We start from the raw sequence: 23,372 nt of genomic DNA on the forward strand, positions 1-23,372 counted from the left end.
TAATCCATTAAGGTTTCCGAAAACGTCCTGTCTTCGAGACACACCCTCGAAGCGACCTTTCCCCTCCCTTTGTAAAGTTTGAAAACTTAGGAGATCGTCACCACAGGCAACACTTGTTATGAAACATTTTCATTGACAGCATGCCCGTAACCATGGAAACGGCTCACAAACTCACCACAACACGCCGAATTAATTGAATATTCATATAGGTCAGGGAAGGACGGCGAGTAATCCTTTAAAAGCATGATCTGCGCTCCCTTCCGATGCTTTTGACTGTATTTGACTGCATGTACTTTAAACAAGTTGAAATCCTATTATATATACTCTCAATGAATTTTTGACACAAATACTTCCCCTTCCCTTGCACCATGCCTCCTTATACGTTATACATTCTCCGAGAAAAAAAAAGTCATATCTACTATCATTTGTTACTTGCACTTGTTGTGGTAAACACCCACAGGTATGCATTTGTTGTTGTTGCTTTGTCCTGAATGTTTTACTTTGTCTCTGATTTGTTCACCATGTCAATTTCGTCATAGGACGAGAAGCATTTTGCCGCAATGAACACAAAAATACCTACTAACCTATAACCTTTTTATCTATTAATCTAATAATCTATTTAGCTACTGACAATAGGATTATGATCACGGATCAAGTGGCTATTGACCAATTTCATGATGATATTCTTCCTTGTACCAGTATATTCCTCCTTACACATACGTCACTGCCTCGCTTATAGTATTTTCATATGGACCCTCCTTGTAAACAGACCAGGCGCTGGCATTCTGCTCAAATATCATCCCCTGCAGCTGCATAGAATAAGAATATATACAACTGGTGGAAGTCAGATTATAACTACTCATGAAAGACAAGCACAGGCAGCGATAAGTTCATGTTTACAAACTTATCACACATCAGGCAGTTGGAAGTCACTACATAAAAGCACGTTCAACAGAGTTTGAGTCTTCTAAACTTTTCAAGGTATGTACATCTCAATTATTAAATAACTCTTGGCAGAAGAAGTTCAACGGGACTATTCACCACCAATGAGAATATGTGTCAGCGCATGGGCCTGCCTCCGCGCGTCGCCATTTATGGATACATCCATTTCGAACACTATTTGTGGAAGCATCTACATTATACATCTTCCAGGGTTGCCTTTATTGAATTCTTCCTTCCCGATGCAGGGAAATCATCGATTTTGGCTACAAGTTAGTGCGGGAATCTATAATGAAAGGTATGACAGCCCTTTGACGTAGTAAGTCATGTCGTCTGGGGTCCCCAAGGGAGAAGGAGTTGACTAGGTGACCTGAATTTTGGCAACCAACTATTTTTGTTACTGAAGTTGACTCTACTTTACATTCTCAAGTGGCAACGGATGACTCTAAATGTTTAACTACGAAGGTAGTTATATATATATATATATATATATATATATATATATATATATTCCTGATCTCTTTCTATTTTCTCATTCTAGTTTGGAAATGGACAACGGATGTTCAAGAAAGGGAACTATTGATCCGCATTTCAAGTTATCATCATCTTCTTGCAAAAGTGCATATGGCATGTATGGGAAGTCGATGTGGCGGAATTGACTACCGAAGGGTCTATGTCACTTGAAGAAGTAGTGGTAACAGAAGTTACAAAGTTGGAATTCGATTTGCAAAGCTATTTTCATTTTTTAAAAAAAAGAAATTATTTAGATATTTCAAATTTCACAGTTTAATGTGCTTGTAAGAATTCACTGCATTGACAGCACCGTTCAAAAATTGGGTTATCCCACGAGACTGACACATACGAGTCATACGGCCCAAGAGTTCGACATTAAAAAAAAAGGTCCATGATATGCTCATACAGCCCACGAGTCATAGAACCTGTGGAGTCAACACTATAGGCAAATAAGGTCCATGAGTCCGACACTAGACTAAAAAGGCCCATGAGTCTGACAACAGGCAAAAAAAGGCCCACGAGATCAATATGATTACATCACGGGGCTTGACGTGCATCCATGAAAGGACTGATTCACATGACGACGCGGCTCATACGCATTAAGAAAAAAAAACAATACGAATATTCTATCGTGGCAAGAGTATGACGTCCCTTTGCCATACTCTGAAGTATCTGGGGCGTAATTACTATCCGGAAAACAGCTCCATCGAAAATGGCGACGAAAACACCCAGAAAGGACCTCTTGCGCACCATAACGTCAGAGCTAGAAAGTCAGTTGTGGAATTCAGCACGAATTAGATGGTGACTCAGGTTTCAGGCGTTTATTTTTTTTTTTTGACAGATCTATGACAGGAAGCAGTGGTGGAACTCGGCTCACTGTGAATTAGCTGGCACAGTAGTCATTTTAAAAGTGATAATTTAGCGGAAAAAAAACTTTGTTTCTCTCCCTAGAGTCATATTGCCAAAGTTCATTGAACTATCCGGGACAAAAATTGGTTGTTATCGTTGATGTAGATGTTTTGGAGTGCTTGCTTTGACATAATGACGAGCACATCGCAAGTTTTTGCAATACACACACACACACACACACACACACACACACACACACACACACACACACACACACAGATATAAATATATCTTAAAATGTATACACACAATGGCCTTCTTGTTTACCACGTTCTCGTTATTTCACAGTAATCAAACACTGGAGATGTCTACCGCATGTGAAGCGATATGTTGTCCGGCTTGCACAAGGAGGCCAAGTTGAAAGGCCGAGGTATTGGGTGCCTCAATTAGTGAGGCGTGGATACTGAATAATTCCATACAAAAAAGTAGTGGAAACTGCAATTCATCTGTCATGGAATGCCTATGGGAGACTGACGAGAATCTACGGTCATTGTCAGTCCAGATCAAGATGGGAGAATGAATCGGGGCACCAATCTAGAGCAAAAAGAATTCATGATTATCATTTTTTTTTTCACAGGAACTGTATGTCAGAAAATTTGATGGCCGAGCTAGATTGGCTTTGAAATCGATTCTACGGAATGAAATGATTTTTCGGTAGGAGTGAGAAACCTTCTACATTTCTGCCTATCCTCTCTTCATCCTTCATCCTCCTCTTCCTCCTCCTCCTCCTCGTCTTCCTCCTCCTCTTCTTCTCTTCCTCATTTTCTCTTCTTTTCATTCTTTCTTCTTCCCGCCTTTCCTTTCTATATCCCCAATTTATTTCTCTCCTCACTTTCCCCAATCGCCATTTTCATCACCTGTTTTGTGTGGGAGCTTTAAATGAATCCCTTTGATTAGCAATTCACAATTTACATGAACATCTTTAATGTAAAGGACGTCGTATCTGCGACCCTACGGAGCAACATGATATTCAAATCAATATGGCCTAACCCGATTATTGACGTATCAATACGCACTTGTCAATTCTTGCTGGTGGGGGGAAAAGGAATTGAATGAAATACGTGAGAATACAAATTGAAAACAAAAATCAATTGTGATTTCTGGTAAATAATTTCATTTTGAAAAGGGGCTTTTATTTAATTTTGCTGATTGGATAACTGTGCTGAAATACAGGCCTTTCTGTACGTGCACACGTTTGCATTTTATGTTTTCTTTGTTTTGAATTTTGTTTTTGCCTTTACCTTGTTTTTTTTTACTTTGTATTGTTTTTGTTTTTACTGTGTTTTGTTTGTTTTTTTTTTGTTTTTTTTTTGTATTTTTCAAGAGTGCGGATTTACCTTGGTGTGCGATTTTAACCATCAGAAAAAAAAGAAACCTGACTAAAATCTGTACGGAGAGCAGAAAATCAGCAACAAGTGCGGTGAAGCATCTCCGCGAGTCTCCAATTGACCTTTCATTATTTGCAATGGCTGAGGTATTTCATCAAAGCCGGACTGTTCTTCAGTAATCCGATATTCTTATCCCTACACACTCATGGGCGCAGTGGTACGGTAGATGTCCTTTCTTTTTGCGTCCTCTACTGCGCATGCTCACTTACATTTCTCGGCAGAGGGAGATTAGGAAACTAATGAATTGATGTAAAGAGAAAGTAAAGTGGTTGGGATGTGGTTGGATTCTTCCAATGACAACCCGCGTTCTTAACTTCCTCTATGAATCTTTAAGGGAAAATGGAAGACTATAGCAATAATGCACCGTTGCTTCATTGACCTGTATCATAGTTTGCTTTATTGCGCGTAAGATAATATGCAACGAAATCGAGTAAATCATATCTTTGGCATGTACCACTGAACATTAATGGGTACACATACGCGTTCAGGACGGAATAGGTGCGGCCATGCACAAGGGGGATTAGTGCAAGCTGAAGGCTCTGTGACGAAAATAACAAACCAATTAACGAATTAACATCATTAATTATTACATATACATATACGTGTATGTGTGTGCGTCTGATACAAAAACAAAAACAACAAACTTACAGAGTGATAGAAAAGGAACGGCGTTTTAGTCACTTCACTTTTAAGCAAATACCAAAGGGCGATCTTTTACTCTGTTAAGACAGCACAAAACGCACTGACACTATAAACCCAACATCCTATTTGTATTGTATTATGCCTTTATCTCATCGAAACTTTGGTTCTTATATGCGATCAAAATGCGAGTCGTTTGTTTGTTTGATTATGATAATACTGCAGTTTCTGTCAGAAAAACACTTGTGACATGCACCTGGACAAGATTACGATATGCCCTTTAAAACCTGCAAAATAGCGGAGGTCATCTTGAACACATGCCAGTGGAGTTGTCTTGTTCTCAAAAAACACCGCCAGCCCGTAAAATTGGATTAGGGCCTATGTTGATACTCAATATATCAAGAATAACTCCAATCCCTTTGATTCAGTACATCTGCCTCTGCTGTCTATGTACTCTTTACGAGGACTTCTAAGAGATAGGGCTTAGCATTTTCTTTTCTTCGATAAATCACATCAGAAGTGGGTCGCCATTAAAGTGGTCATCGCTCGCAGGAAATGGCGCGTGATGAATGACATATCGTACCCAACTAACCTAATCCAGGCCCCTGGAAAAACGAGCAAATTATCCGATACTACTTGCTTATATACTTCACTACACGTCATAATCGTCGCATTCTCTGTCGTATAAATCTATTATTGACACCAAAGGTGATATGATAATTTCTAATGCACTGATTTATGTTTTATTTCTTGTACAGTATTATCTGCACCTTGTGTATACAAGAAGTACGAAGAAGTGTCGACTTGATATTTTGTATTTCACTTCCTGATGTGCCAACTTTCCATCGCAGTCATATTATATTTCTTATCGGTACGTCCTTTTACATTGGAATGACTTTGATTAAAATTTGTTGTCTTTACCTTAACATGTTGAAGCAGTATTCTATGATGTGGAAATCTTTCTATGCCTGCCTACTTTGTTATTTGTTGCGAATACATTGTATAGAGTCTTACCCCTGTGGCTTGTGTCTATTGTTCAGGCAAAACTATTGGAATAATGATCGAATGTAGTCAAAGCTAAGTTAGCATGAAGAGGGCTCGCTCGTCCGCTCACCATCGAGCACCATTCAGACCGATCTGAATTCAAAGGCAGACGATCCGGGCAGACGACTCCCATGCCGGAGACTCTTTAGCGCGCAATCTCATTCCCCGCGGGAAAGGAAGAAGGGCAATATCGGGTTGCCACATATCCTGCGATGTTAAGTGGGGACAACGAGGGAAAATTACAGCGGGATAGATGTTACCGAAAGGAGCTGTCGAATGCAGTGAGAGAATCAGTGGGGTTTAAAAAGCACGCTGGTCCATGCCAGCAGGCCACCACTTAGCCGATCTACTGAAGATGTTGAAGTTTCGTCATTTTGTTCGGCATCGTGGATCAAATGACGGAGGTAGTCATTCATATAACTTAAAACAAAAAATGCATATTATAGATGAATGAAATCAATACACTGATTGTAAATGAGATGAAGCAGTGGTTTCTTATGTGTCTTTTCTCTAACTTGATATCAGATATATTAAAATGCAAAACGGGAAGACTGCTGCCTGATGGATTGGCATAGGATCTTGTTTTGATTTATATAACGTGCATGGCCACGAAAAAAAAAAACACTCGGATGTCCTTGACCAAGGTGCCACGGAATCGACGTCTTTAAGTCCCTTTCGAAGGACTATATTCAATGAGAATAAAGTACCTTGCTTATCAAAGGACACCATCGCTACTGCCAGAGGGTTCGAATCATTGACCTCACTGCTGAGAGCCCGTGTTTCATCAAACTATGCAACAACAGCTCCTCAGTAATTCCATGAAATCCACATTGTCATGGGAGTTGTGGTCCCAGTCTACCTACCGGTAAGCTCGCACTGTCCACTGCATAATGCATCTCTCCCACATGTTTTCCTACCGATGATATTGACCTCTTTTTTTAAACCGGTTCCGTCTGCACTCTTGAGAGTTGAACAGTCACGGTAAGTACTGACTGGAGAGGATTTGAGTCAGAAGATGGCGGACGCGCGTGTTTGTTTTTCCCCTCCGTGCGTGGAGAAGAGATGTAGTTAAGTCATTTCTGTCTGCTCGTATATGGGTATCATCTTGACTGACAAAGTACTAGTAACATCTCCTTTGACGAGATCGAGCATTCAAACAAACGACAACATTATGCACACCGTGGAACACCGGTCTTGCAACAAAATTCTTTAGTGGTTTTGACCCATCTCCCATCATTGTTATACTTGGAAACTTTCCTAATTCATGATCTTCATAAACAGAAATTCAAAAAAAAAGTGTATTACACAATGTTGAATATAAGATTTGTGTTTAAACATACCAAAAAGTAGAATTTGTCTGTTTGTATCGTTGTTTTGTTGTTGGTCTTGTAAAGCTGTAGAAGTGATTAAAATTGTCTTCATTAAAAGCTCCGCCGTGATCTAGCAGGGATTTTATGCGAAGCAAGACAGTACGATTTTGTATTCATGGTCGTGTCATCGCTGTGGTTTTCTGCACCAAGAAGATTATAGTGAGTCCTATCAGAACGTTGATACCGCGTGCATGCATGAGAATTAGCTTGAATGATGCATTCAGCGATAAAACCTCTGGCGTCGAAACTCTGTCAGACGCGTACGTTCGTAGATCACGTGATAAGCTGAAGATGATTTCTGTGCAGTGCGTGGGTGTTATTTTCCCGCCATTATGATGATTATATTAAGGCTCTTATTCTGAGAGCAGTGATGTAGTGGCAGAAAGAGAGAAAAAGAGAAAAACAAGAGTAAGAGTAGATATATTCTCGACCAAAACATGTCCAGCTGCTATAATGAGGTCTTTGCCTTGTTGAAGTGAGGGTAAGCAAAATTAGACGGCCGTCGGAGAGCATTGATTTCTTAATATATCTTTACTGCAGAGCCAACAATTTTGTCTGTTCTTATTTTCCTATACGGTGTACAACGTGTATTTCTTCTTTATATTTGTCCATTAATCGACAACAAAATCAATCAATCACTGAAGAAGCTGTCTCCTCAACACACCAAATTCCTTCCTTTACCACTATCATGACTTTTATGACAATAAGATTTATTGACTTTCTTGTCCCTAACTATTTTTTTCTTGATATCTACGCTTTAGTTTGACTTGGCTAACAAGACAGTACGTAGGCCCTATTGAAATCTCTCCACGCAGTTGATAAAATGTCTGTATTGTAATTCTTGACGTTGACCTCTTACCTTTTGAATATAAATTAGAGATGACTTTTTTTTCAAGTTTTACAAAAAAGTTTATCGTGTGCTTCTTGATTCGTGAAACCGTTGTTCAGTGCCGCAAACTGATTGTACCCCATTTCTTATTAGCCTTTCTCGTATTGATGATAGAGGGTTTATCAGTTCAAATACTTGGATTGTTGGCAATCTTGTGAAATAAATAGCAAAGGAATTACGACCCACAGTCAAACTTGAGTCGGTCAACAAATTCCTCCAGATAGGGGAACACGTACAAGAAATCTCCAACGTGCCCTGAATGCAGTAGAAGAAGAAGAAGAAGAAGAAGAAGAAGAAGAAGAAGAAGAAGAAGAAGAAGAAGAAGGAGAAGGAGAAGGAGGAGAAGAAGAAGAAGAAGAAGAAGAAGAAGAAGAAGAAAAGAAATGGCATGGGGGTGGGGAGACACCCTCGCCCTGAATCTAACCCCGTCAGGTTATCTCTGTACCCATCGCTGATCCTTCGCAGAGTTCCCGAAAATGACACTCATTAAATTTATGCCCCTCTCTTTTTTACCCACCAATTCTAAACTTTATCACACATTCTCCTGTGTCCTTCTTGCCTGTCTGCCGCCAGTAAATGTCATCGAATAGAGTCGTCAAACTTCGATGCGATCGAATTCAGGGAATTTACTGCCGGGCTAGACACGCAAATAGATAAAAAGGAAATATGGAGAACGTGAAAGTATCAACCTTAAAGGGCTGGGACGGAAAAAAAGCAGTTTAAACGCATAAATAATCTTCATGCGACAACAACCTCAGTGATGCTTGCATATGTCACTGTTGTGAACGAAGCATTCTGTGGAGTTTATGACAAAACAAATTGATCTGCACGAGGATATCTTTATCGCGATGTTGTCGGGAATACAGTACTTTAAAGTTGTTTCCATGACAACGAAACTCAGAAGGGATGATGGTGTGAAGCTGCCAAAGATGTAAAGGAAGGTTACGGGTAATATATCTCTGCATCTCCAAACTAGCATTTCTATGAATTCATTAGGTCTCGTTTCCTCTATAATTTATTCCTCCATCTCATGCATCACGAATATACACTCCTTATGACATTAATGGTCTGTTTCTATTTGACCATCTGCTATAGCCTCCCTCAGACACTGTCTTATTCCGTAGTTACATAGCTTTATGAAGTCTTCCTACTGTTACAAAAAAAAATAGACAATGAAACTGATTACTTCGATTTCTGTATGCAGGTCATGGATGTCTTCTCTTAACTTTAATGAGCTTTGAAAAAATAAGGAAAAGCTATTTAGTGATTTATTGTTGAAAAGTAGGACTTCTTCGGAGTGCGTTCTTTCTTTTTTTGTCTCATTTTGTTCTCATTTATCTTCATTCCTTTCTTCTTCTTTTTTTGCTGGGGGCGCTTTGGGGTACGAACGAATCTTTATGATCTAACTCAAGGAATCTTTATTCATAAAGATTTAACGAATGCTCTAATTTGTGTATTGAGAAAGGCAATGATTTAGTCGGAAACAATTCCTCTCTAACATGTTACATGTTAAAAAGGAACAATTATGTGTAGACTCCCAACCTCCGTCTTTTTTAATCTAACGAAATCATCCTGAAAAAGTGCACAATAATTATGAAAAAGATAAGTGAGAACAAAGGAACAATAATCTCGTCTTTGACACGGCTCGAGCGCGTGACGATATGAAATCGAAAATGAATATAAATGTCAGCATCATTTCCAGTCTCTTGTTAGACTTGAAGGATTTGATCTATGTAGCCAAGCGTAAAAAAAAAAAACAGGACGATGATGCCTCACCGGGTTCGCTAGGGCATTGTGAAAATTAACCCGCAAACAACCAGCATCTCCATCAGTCATTGGCATAATGCGTGAACAGGTTGCTATGGTGATGACAGTGTTCATTCTCAAGCATTGTTATCGGGGAACCCTTCATATATTTCTCTTGCACTCATGTAAGTGATCGTATTATAGAATGTTTATGACCCCTATTTCTGCAGTCGAGTCGGCATTGATGGCCCAATTTCTAGACGCCTAGACACCCTCTGATTTATGATTACACTATTCCTTTCAAATGTATCTCTAATAATACTGCTCTAAAGCATCACTAGTATGGTTTGTTTTGATTCCACACGATAACTTATCTCTCACGACCTGGCCTTCCACGTGTGAAATTCAGTCCACTGTCACTCTCATTTCTTCGTGTCGATATTCACTTGTCTCCCGCCTATAGTCTAGAAAACACACACACACACACACACACACACACACACACACACACACATATATATATATATATATATATATATATATATATATATATATAGTGTGTGTGTGTGTGTGTGTGTGTGTGTGTGTGTGAAAGGTGTGTTTTCAGTTGTTAAACCCCTGGGCCGTCGCATCTTTGTAGAGGATGAGACGATAGACGTAGCTTGAATCCTCACAGTTTGATTTTTATTCTCAAGCTTTCGGGCCCTGCCCTTTATCAAGACTGAGGATCAAAGAAATCGGACGAAATAATGATGATGGATACAGAACATGATATAGATATTGTATACAAAAAATAATAACGATCAAGATAATAATGAAAATAATAACGATAATGATAGAGGTAAATATAACAGAAAATAACAAAATTGATAGGAATGCATAAATGCGTTAATCATACATCATATAATATACATACATACACACAATCATAAACAAGAATACATATATTAACGTATAACCAAATACATGCGTATGCACATGTATATATAGATACATGAGATGCACGCACATATACAAATGCATATTTCCATATACATGTTAACATATAATTATATAAGTATATATCATAATTATGATTATAATTATATATGTGAACATGTAATTATACAAATAATATATATATCTATATAATTATATAAATAATAACGGCAATTAGTAAAAACCATATAGTAATTAAATTGAGGAGTGTTTGTATAAATAAACTGATAGGTACAAAAAAGAGGAGGGTACGAGATAGCATCCTCAATTAGAAACATGTGTATGATGGTGCATGTTTGACAATAATCACAGATACAGGAAAGGAAAAACAAATATATCTATATATATAATTTATAGATACGTACGATGTGATGTATAATTTACATTTGGGCTGGTTGTCGGCCGGTAATCAGTTGGTAACCGGTTGCGGGAAACATTCTGGTGGTATATGAAAATATAAAAAAAAAAAAAATATATATATATATATATATATATATATATATATATATATTAACCTGGATATAGCAGTATCTAAATTCATGGTAAGTTAATGGAGATGTGGATATCCAGATTATTCAAATATAGATATAGAATATCCAGATATTCAAAACAAGTGCAATACTATACACTAACAGTATGTAAAAGACCAAATTATATAGATATATATACTTCATATACATACATACATACATACATACATACATACGTATAGATATATATGATTATATTTGTGTGTATTTGTGTGTGTTTATGATTTTGGTCCGCATCTCAGCTGAAGTTGATGCAGTAGAGCCTATTGATATATATATTCTGTGGTGAATGAACAACTGTTCAAATATTCATGGCGTATAAACCTCTCACGGCAAATACTGCACGAACTCGGCATAGATCTTTTATATCGAAAGGGAAAAAAGGACTTTTGTCATCAAAGTGTAAAAGTCACAAGCAATTTGGACGAAAAACACGACGTGATTTTATTTAGGTTTGGACTGTGAAGTGATGTCAAAAGACTTCACCGTGGATCTGTTTTTACAGTCATAAATCAGAAATAATCCACAGTGGATTCTATATGTAGTACATATTCACTTACTCTACTATACCTAGATTTTTTTTTTCTCTCTCTTTCTTTGCGAAGGCAAAAAGCATTTCAAAGAAGTTACCTCTGTATTTTTCAGTTATTCATATGAATAAACTCCTAACGAACTCCCTCCCACCCCCCCCCCCACACACACACACCCAAACAGAGATGTCATGCCCAGTGAATTAGGACAGAGTTTTTAGTCATGAAGATATTTAATAATTAAGAATAATGGATTTAAAGAAACACACACACATACACACTCACACACACTCTCCCCCCCCCCTCTCTCTCTCTCTCTCTCTCTCTCACACACACACACACGCACAAACATCAAATACAATCAAATATTAAAAGAAAAAAACACGTGGACGCGGGTTTCTAGTCATCGGTTGTTATTTCTCAAGGGTATTTTTTTTTTAATGTTCGACATGTCAAGTCTTTCGTATGTATGTTTGTTTGTTTATTTGTGTGTTTGTTAGTGTGTGTGTGTGCGTGTGTGTTTATGTGTGTGTTTGCCTATGTTCTGTGTAAAAGAGTACTGGATATATATAGAATCAGGGTTCCACTTCTTGTCAAGTTGCTATGATAGCAACTCTTATGAGTGGCAAATGCCCTTAAAGAATCCTGCTTCGTGATTGGGCTAATGGTTGTAATTGCTACAAGAAGTTGCTACGATCCTAACATCGTTCATAAAAACAAGCAAATCATCTCCATCTACCATAAGAGCAAAGTGGTTGAATTTGTGTCATTTCAATTTGTAAATAACTGAACGAAATTCAACGTAAGATGGCTGCTGGTCACATGATCTAATGTAATCAGTAGAATGTCTAATTACTCACGTTTCGCCTTAACTGTAGTTTCTTGTTTGGTATCATAAATACAAAAGGAAAGAGAAAGAGGTGAAGATATAAAGAGAGAGAGAGAGCGAGCGGGTGAGCAAGAGAGGGAGAGAGAGGAAGATTATTGAAAAAGTAAATCTTGGCCCTGGATTGAATTCATTCGACCTGAATATTGAAGGACCATCACACTCTCGTATTCATTCAGTTCTTTTTAACAGCGAAGGTTTCATTTTTGCGAAGGCGATCGTTGAAATGATGGATGTTATCTAAATAATTGACGACGGACTTTCCATAAGAGCATCCAGGTCCGAGAGAGACCAAAAATACAGCTTTTACAGGTGAATTTCACCAACAAACCTTGGATCCTTCCTAGATATAGAACCATGACATGGTAAAAACGTTAATTTTGTAATGTAATGGAATTGAATTACACACAGGATAAAACAAGAGTGAAGTGTCCCCTATAACTCTTAATCTACACGAAATCATTTTCGTTTATTTATCATATGCTTCCTCTTCCTCTTTCTCTTGTACCCTCCACATCAGTGATCTTATGGAATAGACGAGGTCTGAAGCCTTTCCGTGTTAAATCATCTTCCACGGCAAATGCCGTAGTGTAAAACCGTGGTGTTCTCAACACTATTGTACAGCTTGATTTCTTCTTTTTTTTTCTTCGGGATTATGTTTAAGCTCTCTTCTTACTAATAAATCTATCTTGCTGAATCAGAGGGAAGGAAAATTTTATCTTCCCATGGTAACTATATTTTCTTTCATGAAAATGTGATATTAACTCTGTCAAATGTTATCGATTCCCATCTCCAGAAAATCACGCCAGCTTCCTATATTGTCCTTTTTTTTAATCGTACACAAATTTTTCCTTTATTCGTTTCTTTATCACTTCCGTGTAAAAAAAAAAAAAAAAAAAGAAATGTTGGTTAGGATTTCAATGCGATTGTAGTTTTGAGAGAATGGCGGTGATGTTATATTTATACCAAATAATACATCACTCAATCTGATTATAATATTTATATTTATTTTTTCATAGATTGAATGATAATTATCGTTGTAATTGCCTTTATCTGTCGTCATCATTATCACATTAGACCTGATATATTACTTATTACATCGAGACAAGGAGATGAGAACTTTTCAATGCGTTCTGTCTTCTGTTTGGAATGATGTTTGGAAAAAGTGATAATGTAATACAGACCTGTATATATCGGCGCCCCATGACCCTATCTCATTTCTATTTCAAAAAAAAAAAACTCCAGTATATTCCTTACAACTGAATCAAATATTCATCATGTCATTTCTCTTCCAATGAAATTGTTCAATTGTTGACGGTGGTCAGCTTCCGTCAGCATACGTCAGTAATTTGATTGAGAACATATCAAACAGGGCCAGTCAATGCAGACGTTGCCTTATTGGTATGCGATATAACAGTCGTTTAATTTACTGTGACTGTTTTAGCAATGCGCCGTGTTAACAGGACTTTGGAGCTCGATACACACTTTGAATAATTAACGAAAATTTCTTTCGCGAACATTTACCGAAATGTCAACCGATATTCTGCGCCAAGTTATAAGGCGCGTTGAAGCTAGAAATCAACTATTTATCAATAATGAACTGTGAACTTAAAAAGAAAACGAAATGTGAATTGTACAGTCATGAAAGCACAAATTGTGTTTGCTCACGTCAAACGAGACAGATTAATGTGGATATTAGTCGAGACAGCCTGTGAGAAAGTTTTGCTCCTGGCATATCGGGCTGAAGCCAACGCGGAAATGTTCAGAAAATGGTGATTGATTTTTTTTGCCGTCATATTCTTTAATTTATGACAGAATGCTCGCTGATCTGCATCATTAATTTCTTAATTTTTTGATTAATCAGTTTTTGGGCATATACATCGAAACGTTTGCTGAAAAGAGTAAAAAAAAATCAACCAGAGAGAATTGGAAGGGAAGCACAGTCAGCATAAAAAAGCAACAACAACAAAACACACACACACACACACACACACACACACACACACACACGTTTCTTGTCTTCCACGAAGCTGTTCTCAGCGAAATGTTGCATGTTCACGTTTTATGTATCATAGGAACTTGTCCTAGTGTTTGTGAATATTTTTCCAATCATTTTTTACGATATTTTGATAAAAGCGGAAAAGAGGAAATCAAGTCCAAATATGAATTAGTCTAATAAAAAAGAGTAAAATCTTACGAGTTCGAGGGTAAAAATTTGACTGAAATCGGATGAAAAATAAGGAGTTATGATATTTTGAAGTTATGATATTTTGAAGTTTTGCTAATTTCTGCAAAACAGTTCTTGTACAGTGGATATGATTTCAAATGAGTGAGCTGACTATGTCATAACATCACAATGTTCCTTTGACCGTGTACAAAAATGGCAAAAATTCAATGTTTCTGTCACTGAAGTCTTAAACACGATATTATTCCTGGTTGAATAACTTCAGAATAGTGATCAGTTAGATACATCAGAATTTGAGCCTCGGGCATAATTGCGTTTGGATGAAAAACTGGAAATTTCAAAATTTTATGTACAAACTATATGGCAAGTTGTGAGGGGATGACATGCCCACTTTGCCATTAATTTTGTATATTCATATTGACCGTTCAAGAACCGTTTGCTCAAAAATTAGCGAAACTTCAAAATGTCATAACTTCATTATTTTTCACCCGATTTCGATCAAAATTTTACCGTTGAACTCGTAATATTTTACTCTTTCTCATCAGACTAACTCATATTTGCTTAGTCTTGTGTGTAAAGCTTAGTTGCTGTTTTGTCCGACTTTTTCCCTCCTTCCTAACTCCACGAGTGTGAAATCAGAGGACGGTGTAAAGTCATAAAAACAATGTGAAACAGTTGGTTGCGACAATGAAAGAAATAGTAATGAAATTTCAATTCCGTATTACTAGGTCATCCTTGTCGGCTGTGGTGAAGAAGTGGAAAGGAAAACATAAATTGACAAAGTGAACTTTCTTGGAAAACGTGGAAAAACGTCATCCCTCAATCAATACCTAAGCACCAATTTCCTCTTGCACAACAAATGATTATTTCGAATAATACGGCCAGGCAATAAATGTATACATCATTTTATTTTTAGCTCCTTGTTTACCCCATACTATAATCATTGCCTGTAGCCAAATATGTCTGCCGACTTTTTCTTGCATTTCCCCAGAGCTGATCAACTCCTTTAATATCAACATGAAAGTCAATACCATGGAATCGATGTTGAAGACCCCCACACCTACTAGATCACATACTTCATGTTGCTTTATTCGTTTGCCCTCTCATTAGACTTTCGTCTCTTGGCGACATTGCATCTCACGTGATACACGGTCCTTGTGTGTACCATCTGGTGACGGAATTGCGAGATGATGGAATTTATGTACATTACATTCAAAATGCTGACTAATTTATTCCCCCTTTTTTTTCTTGATGGGAGGGGGATAGGGGTGGGGACAAGGGGAGGAGAGAAGAAAGGGGATTGAGAAAAGAAAGGGGCAGGAAAAGAGGATGGGATTGGAAGAGAGAGGGGGATCGAGTGAAGGGGAGAGGGAGGTGGGGTGAGAAGGGAGGGGATGGAGACAATAGTGAGAGGGATTGGAGAGGTTGGAGAGGAAATAGAAGGGATGGGGGAAGAAATGTGGCGATTGAAGGGAGGATGGGGAAAGGGGATAGCGGCGAAGGGATATAGGGGAGGGTTGAGCGGAAGAGCATTTTGAAAGAGAAGACAAAAAGAGGGGAGGGGCTGAGGGAAAAGAATGGAGGAAAGCGAGGTGGATGTGAGGAAATGGGTGATGGTAGAAGGTGATGCAGAACAATTATTGAAGAGTGGAGGACGAAGGTTCGGTTTAGTGTATCTACTTCAGTGTAGACGAGGAAGGATAATGTCACTTGGGTCGCTCCCTTTCCGTGTCTTTTCGGTGTGACCAGCTGAAGTCATCAGCAAGAACGTGCTTAGCTAGCATTGTCTATATCCAGTCGTACTGTTTGTGTTTATTGCCTCGGAGGTGGGTAGTATTAATAGTTCTCCAACTGAAGTAGCAACACCATCATTGTGCGTACATTTCAAGCCGCCTCTCGTGGAAATCATTTTTGGCGATATCGTCGATAAGGATTCTAGTAGAGTCTACAAAACAACCATTCGCGATTTTATACGGTATAATCTCGTCATTTTTGGCTGAACCATCATCGTCCAGTGAATATCATCTGGTGAGCGTCTTTGCCAGATTTCGTACTATATAGTTAACCTGAAATTGGTCAGTGTATGGGGGTCATCCCACAGGAGCTCAACACCCACGAGTCATAGGGACCGCGAGCTCGACATTGGGTCTTGTCTACCTATAGCGTCGATCCCATGTGCCTTATTTGCCTTATTAGCTCGTGGACCGTAAAGGTCGTACATGGGCCTATTTTAGTTGATGTCGAGCCCGTGGGCCTTGTTCATAATAGTGTCAAGCTCGTGGGTTGTATGATTCGTGGGCTGTACTATGACTATTTGGTGTCGAGTTCGTGACTTTGTATGCCATCTTTGGAAAGGGACAAGCAAGAGCATGGCAGCTCTGATGCAAAAAGTGAAACAATCGAGGCAATACATAGGGAAGAAAAAAACACCCAACATTGAACATGTCCAATTTTATTATGCCCACTTGACCATATGGACGCGCAGTCAGCAGTAGAACTCTCGTTAACGATTGACCATCTAGACGTCATTGACTGAGCCTTTGATGTAGGACACCTACTTAAAAAGATGGGTTAATACTGAAGCACAAGACTTGTCGTTTTATGATTTCACTTCTCGCAATGTCTTGAGTGCGTTGTTTGAACCATCTGTTGGCTTTATCTACTTGCTGCCCACGCTATATGCACCCACACTCACGCTGTCCAGATATAAGTGACCACTGACCATCGTCAGTTCGCATCGTAGTTTAAATAGTATCTATGGAAGATGGGGGCTCACTCGAGACATCAGTAATGATATTTCATTTCATTTCATTTTATTTCATTGCATTTCCAAAAATACAAAACATTTGCATACACATAATGACACAATATCGATACGATGTACTGTATAGTAACGAAGAAAAATATTGTGAATTAACAATACAGCGCATCACTTTCTGTTGATTTCGAATTAAAATCAAAATGGGTGGACATGGAGGGAACACGCTTCTATCTACACAGAGTATATCCTATTAAGTGTAAGTACTGCTCTCCAAGAGGGCTCTAGCTGCTGGCGTTATTACCAAGCATTACCACGTTCCACATTCAGGCACAATATTGTATGATAATGGGATTGTGGATACAAAGCATCTTGGGTCAGTTAGGTGAGGTTTGCATTGAACATAAGCTGAAAAAGGTCAAAAGCATACATCATTATAGTCAATAAACTTTAGAGCAGCAAGAAAGTCAGTAAATATTATCATCGCACATATACTTTATACAACCACCTTGATTTAAGAAGTCCCTTGTTCTGGCAAGATTCGAACCTAACATACTAGTATCTCATGCTGAAGTGTCCACAGAGCATTATCCTTACACTTTACGAAAATGTTAATAAACCTTTAACTTATTTTATTGTATTCTTTTTTTTCCGGGGGCGTATCCTAAGCGAGCTATCCTTTAGTAGTCTGACGCCAATGTTCGCGCCCTTTGACGCTCTCTTCCATAACAAATACAAAGCCCACTGCAAGTTGCGAGTGCAGTTGCCATGGTAACAGTTTGGTAACAACCATTTACCTATTAAAGAGAGTTTTGAAGTTAGCTTCATCATGCTTAGCTCGAGCAATAGTAGGTCACGGACTTCCTTTAATTAAAGAATTTTACACAAGACTACGTCAGTGCTTGCTCTTAGGCCTTTCGTGTATGTCTTTTATAGTGCTATACTTTCGGTATATCATCATGGGCGACTATTATTAACACCTAGTTTTATCATGAAAAGGGTGGACATTTGACATTAATATCGCGCTTACCACCCGATTTGGAAAGTCTATACTGTACATCGCATCACGATGAGTAAATATGCGTTCCATCCCATGACAGCACTTCTGCCATTCCTTGTCAATGTTTATCACACGCCGGATTCACTGACGATGCATTATGACGTCGAGAAGATTTTGGTTTAAATATACACTAATGCTCAGCAGTCGAGATCTCTGACTTCAAGCCTCTATCGCTCCTAAATATGCTCGCAAACTTTTCAAGAAACTTCTCTCGTCAAAAGAATTTTAATGTACGTTAAGATGTAAAAACGAAACACATACACACACACACACACACACACGCACAATCTTTGTCATCTTAGTCGTCATCATAGTAAAAAAAAATCCTGAGCAACTCCGATAATGTACGAGATCTACCAGCGAGAAATCGCCTGTACAGGTGAAATAAATCTTGGTGTCTCTGTGTGTGTGGGGGGGGGGGGGGGGGGGAGGGAGGGAGGGGGAGGGTGTAATCAAATACTGCACTGCAAGTTGACCGGATATTTGCACTGCAAATGCATTATAAAAATAATTCTGGTGTCAGATGAATTCCGCAGAGAATATCAAATTAAAAGAAGATGACAAGAATGCGTCAGCCTCTTCAATAGCAAGGAAATGTCACAATCGTGTGACTCGATCACTAGATGACTGAAAGAGAATGTGTTTTGAAACTTACACCCGGACATCGATATCATCCGTACAAACAAGACGATTGTGCACGGTCATTTGACCGGGGGAACCATGAAATAAGTCTCCGAACAGGTTGCGATATTCGAGCACGGTGATAATACAAAGTGATTCTGGTCGTAATTTAGACGTGTATGTAAAATATATAATCATGTAATGTTTATATATATATATATATATATATATATATATGTATAAGATGATGAAGTAGGGTGGTAATGCATTTCAGTCCAACAGTGCTGTTTATTCAGACCAAATTTTCGACGAATACATACGTATTCCTCAGGGTCGACAATGACAATTATGAAAGTAAACAAGATGACTCTATTATCTAATATGATAATATATAAGTGGTAGTCAATATCTATATGATATTGACTGGCCTCGAGGGAGATACCAGAAAATATTGCCCATACTGAAAGAATATTGCCCGAGTCGAAGACGAGGGCAATATTCTTTTAGTGCGGGCAATATTTATCTGGTATCTCCCTCAAGGCCAGTCAATATCATAATTATTACCTATCCCCTAGGTAAATTAGGAAAATGTGTGAATACGGCTATACACTATGATATAGATCAAACTACATTTGACTACCTGTAGATCATCACCAACATGTCGAATAATTAAAAAAATTGGTCATCAGTGTATATCATTCAACTCCAACTTCCAAGATACACATGTAGTTGTAACAGGCGAACTTCAAACATCTGAACGTTTTTACAGTTTATTTTTGCTTGTGTTTCAATTTGGAGAGTTGTAACAACTGATGGTCACTGTGCAGTTATTGAGCACAAATGGACTAGTCATTGTTTGACGCGTATTGCTGCTGGAAGTGGTCGACCTTGTATGAGTTGATTTATCGGCGTTCTTCTGCGGTGACACGCAGCGACGTCCTTGAATGTCTTCGCTTTGTGGTCGACCGGAATATTTACATGTAAAGTGATTGGCGAGACCCGGATGCTCGTGATATGCTCTAATGTCGCCCGCTGACCTCCACGATCCTGCAAAATACCAACTGCAATTGCCTCGCAAAACTACCTCGTATAGGTAATTATATATTATATTAGAGAATAGAGTCATCAAGTATCATTATATATATATATGTATATATATCCTCCGCAGATATCATCTTTCGGAGACAGTATGGGAAATGTGTACTCAGCAGTGAAGGACGTACTGCTTGAATGGGATATCAGGAGACACAAAGCTGCCTCCTTAAAGAGGAAATCCGCCCAAAAAAATGAAAAGAGAAAAATATTCCCTACAGAACTATTCAAAAATGACAAAAATCGGATGAGAAACAAGTAAGATATGACATTTGGAAATTTCATTTTTTTTTCGGAAAACATTTCTTGACCAGTCCTTATGAATAGTCAAATGAGCGAATTGATGATGTCATACCTTCCCAATTTTTCTTGTGTTTTATATAGGAAATTCTGAAAATGTGTTATTCTTAGCTAATACAAGTCAAAGCATGATCACATACCATGTTATATCAGATTTAACATTTGTTATTTTTCATTTTGGGTGGTTTCAAGGCAAGTTTTTTATTTATACAGCCTATTCATCCTTATTTTTTTCATCTGATTTTTGTTATTTTTGCATCGTTCTGTAGGGAATATTTGTGTCTTTCTTCTACAGTTAAATCATTTTGGGGTGCATTTCCTCTTTAATCATCACGATATTATTTCCCTATAAAGGGATGTCCAAAGAAATCCATGGCCCTGTTGCACAAAAATTGAGATAAAACATAAGTCAGAAAATCAAACATTATTATCTAAGTCTGTGAATGCTCAATTCTGATCGGCTGATACCTGACTTATGGTTGATTTTCTGACTTATTATACTCAATTGCATCTTTCATGCAACAGAGCCCAGAACAATTTTACTGCCACGCGGTCGATTGGGCTGTCTGCACTTCTCACGCAATTATTATTACTTGCTGTAGATGATCAATGTATAATTATGGCCGTTCTTTCATTGATTCATTGATTGGGTGATTGATCTTGGCCGCTAATCATGGACTGATCTGCGATCCTCTTCGCACAAAGGAAATATTTTCCAATTATGTCAATCCTTTACACCAAACAGCATTATCACTGGACTTTCCTTATAGAATCCATGGCTTGAAAATAATGTTTCGACTCAATTTTGGTGTCTTTGAACCCTGACCTTTGACATTCCATTCATGTCATTTGGGGCAACTAATTGGTTAGTCACTTCTAATTTTCTCATCGGATAGTATAACCACTGAATTCTTAGCTAAAATTATGAGGGGGAAAAGCATTTTAGCCAAAGTGAAGTGATATTGACCTTAACACATACATAAACACACACAACACACACACACACGCACACACACACACACACACACACACACAAAAAAAACACACGTATACCTTTAAATATTTATGTCAAGAATGGTAATGTTGTAAAGACAATCCTATTTCTATTTTGCGTTAAACATTTTCACCATTTTATCTTAAGGGGTAATATTCCAGATCAGTGGGAAATAGATAAAGTCATTATCTTTCATGTTCCATGCATTCCTGTCATTATATTGACCCTGATTTGCCATCACAGAATATTGTACACTGACAGACAGACATATAAACCAGAAACTATATATATATATGTGTTATATTCAACAGAATAGATTCAGCTTTCATAAACTCGATTCTTTGATCTACACTTTCCTGTTTCTTCTATAAATCCTAAATGGATTCACCCGTAGAGTAATGAAAGTAATGGAAGCCTGTTTACTTGACAAAATGCAGGGTGACAGAATAAATCAATCCATGAAAAATTTTCAAAAGTACTTACTGAACACAATAATCTCAGGCTAGGAAGAGAAGAATTATTCTTGCTTGTTTGCCATTAGATAATCCTTGGTCAGCCGGGTAGAGGTTATCAACATTTTGAATAAATAATATGTCAAGAGGTCTAACCCTGGCCATGAGACACATCGGCCACCAAGTTCAGTCGGTCACGGATAATGATTGCATGAAAAGAGGGAAATAGAAGCTCGAAACATGGCGGAAATTCCACTTCTGATATAGGTTCATGATTTATATGATTCGTCTGACAGACTGTATCTCGAGTTGAACTCGATTCGCCTCGAGGGGTGACAGATAAGGAGCAACCATAGCTGTAAAATGAATGTCGGGCACCTGGCGTTTACGACAAGAAATGGGAACATCATAATTACAACCCTAGCCCACTCTCAATACCACTAAAATCAGTGACATTTTACCGGATAATTTTCTTGCTGGTACTGAAGAAATGATCATGAGTTTCATCTCGACTTTAATTGCGCCATAAAATGTCCACTCATCTCTCTGATATTTTGCTGAGGTCACTGAAAGTTACAGTGAGAGTGCAATTTGCAATGTTGTTTATATCTTGGGATATGAAAATCGATCTCACACCTTATGGGAAAATGTGTGTTTTCAGTCACAAAATGTTGAGAAATTCAAAACGGATTCAAGACACTTTGTGCATGATATGACCGGTTTCACTTGAAAATGGAAGTTCTTTTTATAAATCGAGTACTGTGATTATATTTCTCTTGAAGATTTTATGCTAAACCTCAAGCTTTACGTCAACTTGTACATACATCCTGTATCTTCGTCAAAACAAGCACGACAAAAACTTTCTAATGACTAAACATCTCCATTTCGCGAGTGGGCAGATATTGTATAATCGACTCTCATCAACCATAACCATTATATCAAAGTAGCACCTCTCCAATTTCATAATGTAAATATACAACGTAATTTGCATTATTCCATCATCCTAAGCATGATCTTATATTGCGGTGAGGAGAAAGTCTGTTGTAATGATGGTAATGGTAATGGCACTTGTAAAGATGATGATCGTGATGATGGTAGCAATAGTGATGATAATAATAATAATAATAGCTGGTTTTTATATAGCGCATTTCACACATTTCAGGGTTTCAATGCGCTTTACAGACTATTATTACCCCGGTCACTGCATACATTATTTCCAACCAGCACTAACAGTGCTCATTCTCCACTCCCTGGGGAGCATTCCAGCCAGTCGCAGCCATTTTACAGGCGCGCACATGCTGATCAACCAACATAAGCTTTCTCATCCTACCGGGTACCCATTTATACTCCTGGGTGGAGAGCAGCAATGTGTCTTTCCTCTCGATCCCCCCCTTTTTTTTTTCCCTTTTTTTTCCCTTAACTTATCACTTATTGATATATCGGATTTAGAGGCGTCAATAACAGGTCCTGGCACGGTAAACACCTCTCGCGCATCGGAGGGGACTAGGCCTCCTGAGGCTGAGAAATCTGCTCAAAGTACAGAGCCGGA

At 38.2% G+C, this 23,372-nt stretch overlaps 1 protein-coding gene across 1 annotated transcript in view; it reads left to right on the forward strand.

The window, feature by feature from the left end:
* LOC139711489 (uncharacterized) overlaps positions 1–23,372 on the forward strand; it is a 35,531-nt gene that overhangs the window by 9,849 nt on the left and 2,310 nt on the right. The window lies entirely within an intron of this gene.

The sequence above is a fragment of the Diadema antillarum genome, unplaced genomic scaffold (assembly GCF_040938485.1).
Source record: "Diadema antillarum isolate AM-2024a unplaced genomic scaffold, OU_Dant_1.0 seq00001661_RagTag, whole genome shotgun sequence".
Classification (NCBI taxonomy): domain Eukaryota; kingdom Metazoa; phylum Echinodermata; class Echinoidea; order Diadematoida; family Diadematidae; genus Diadema; species Diadema antillarum.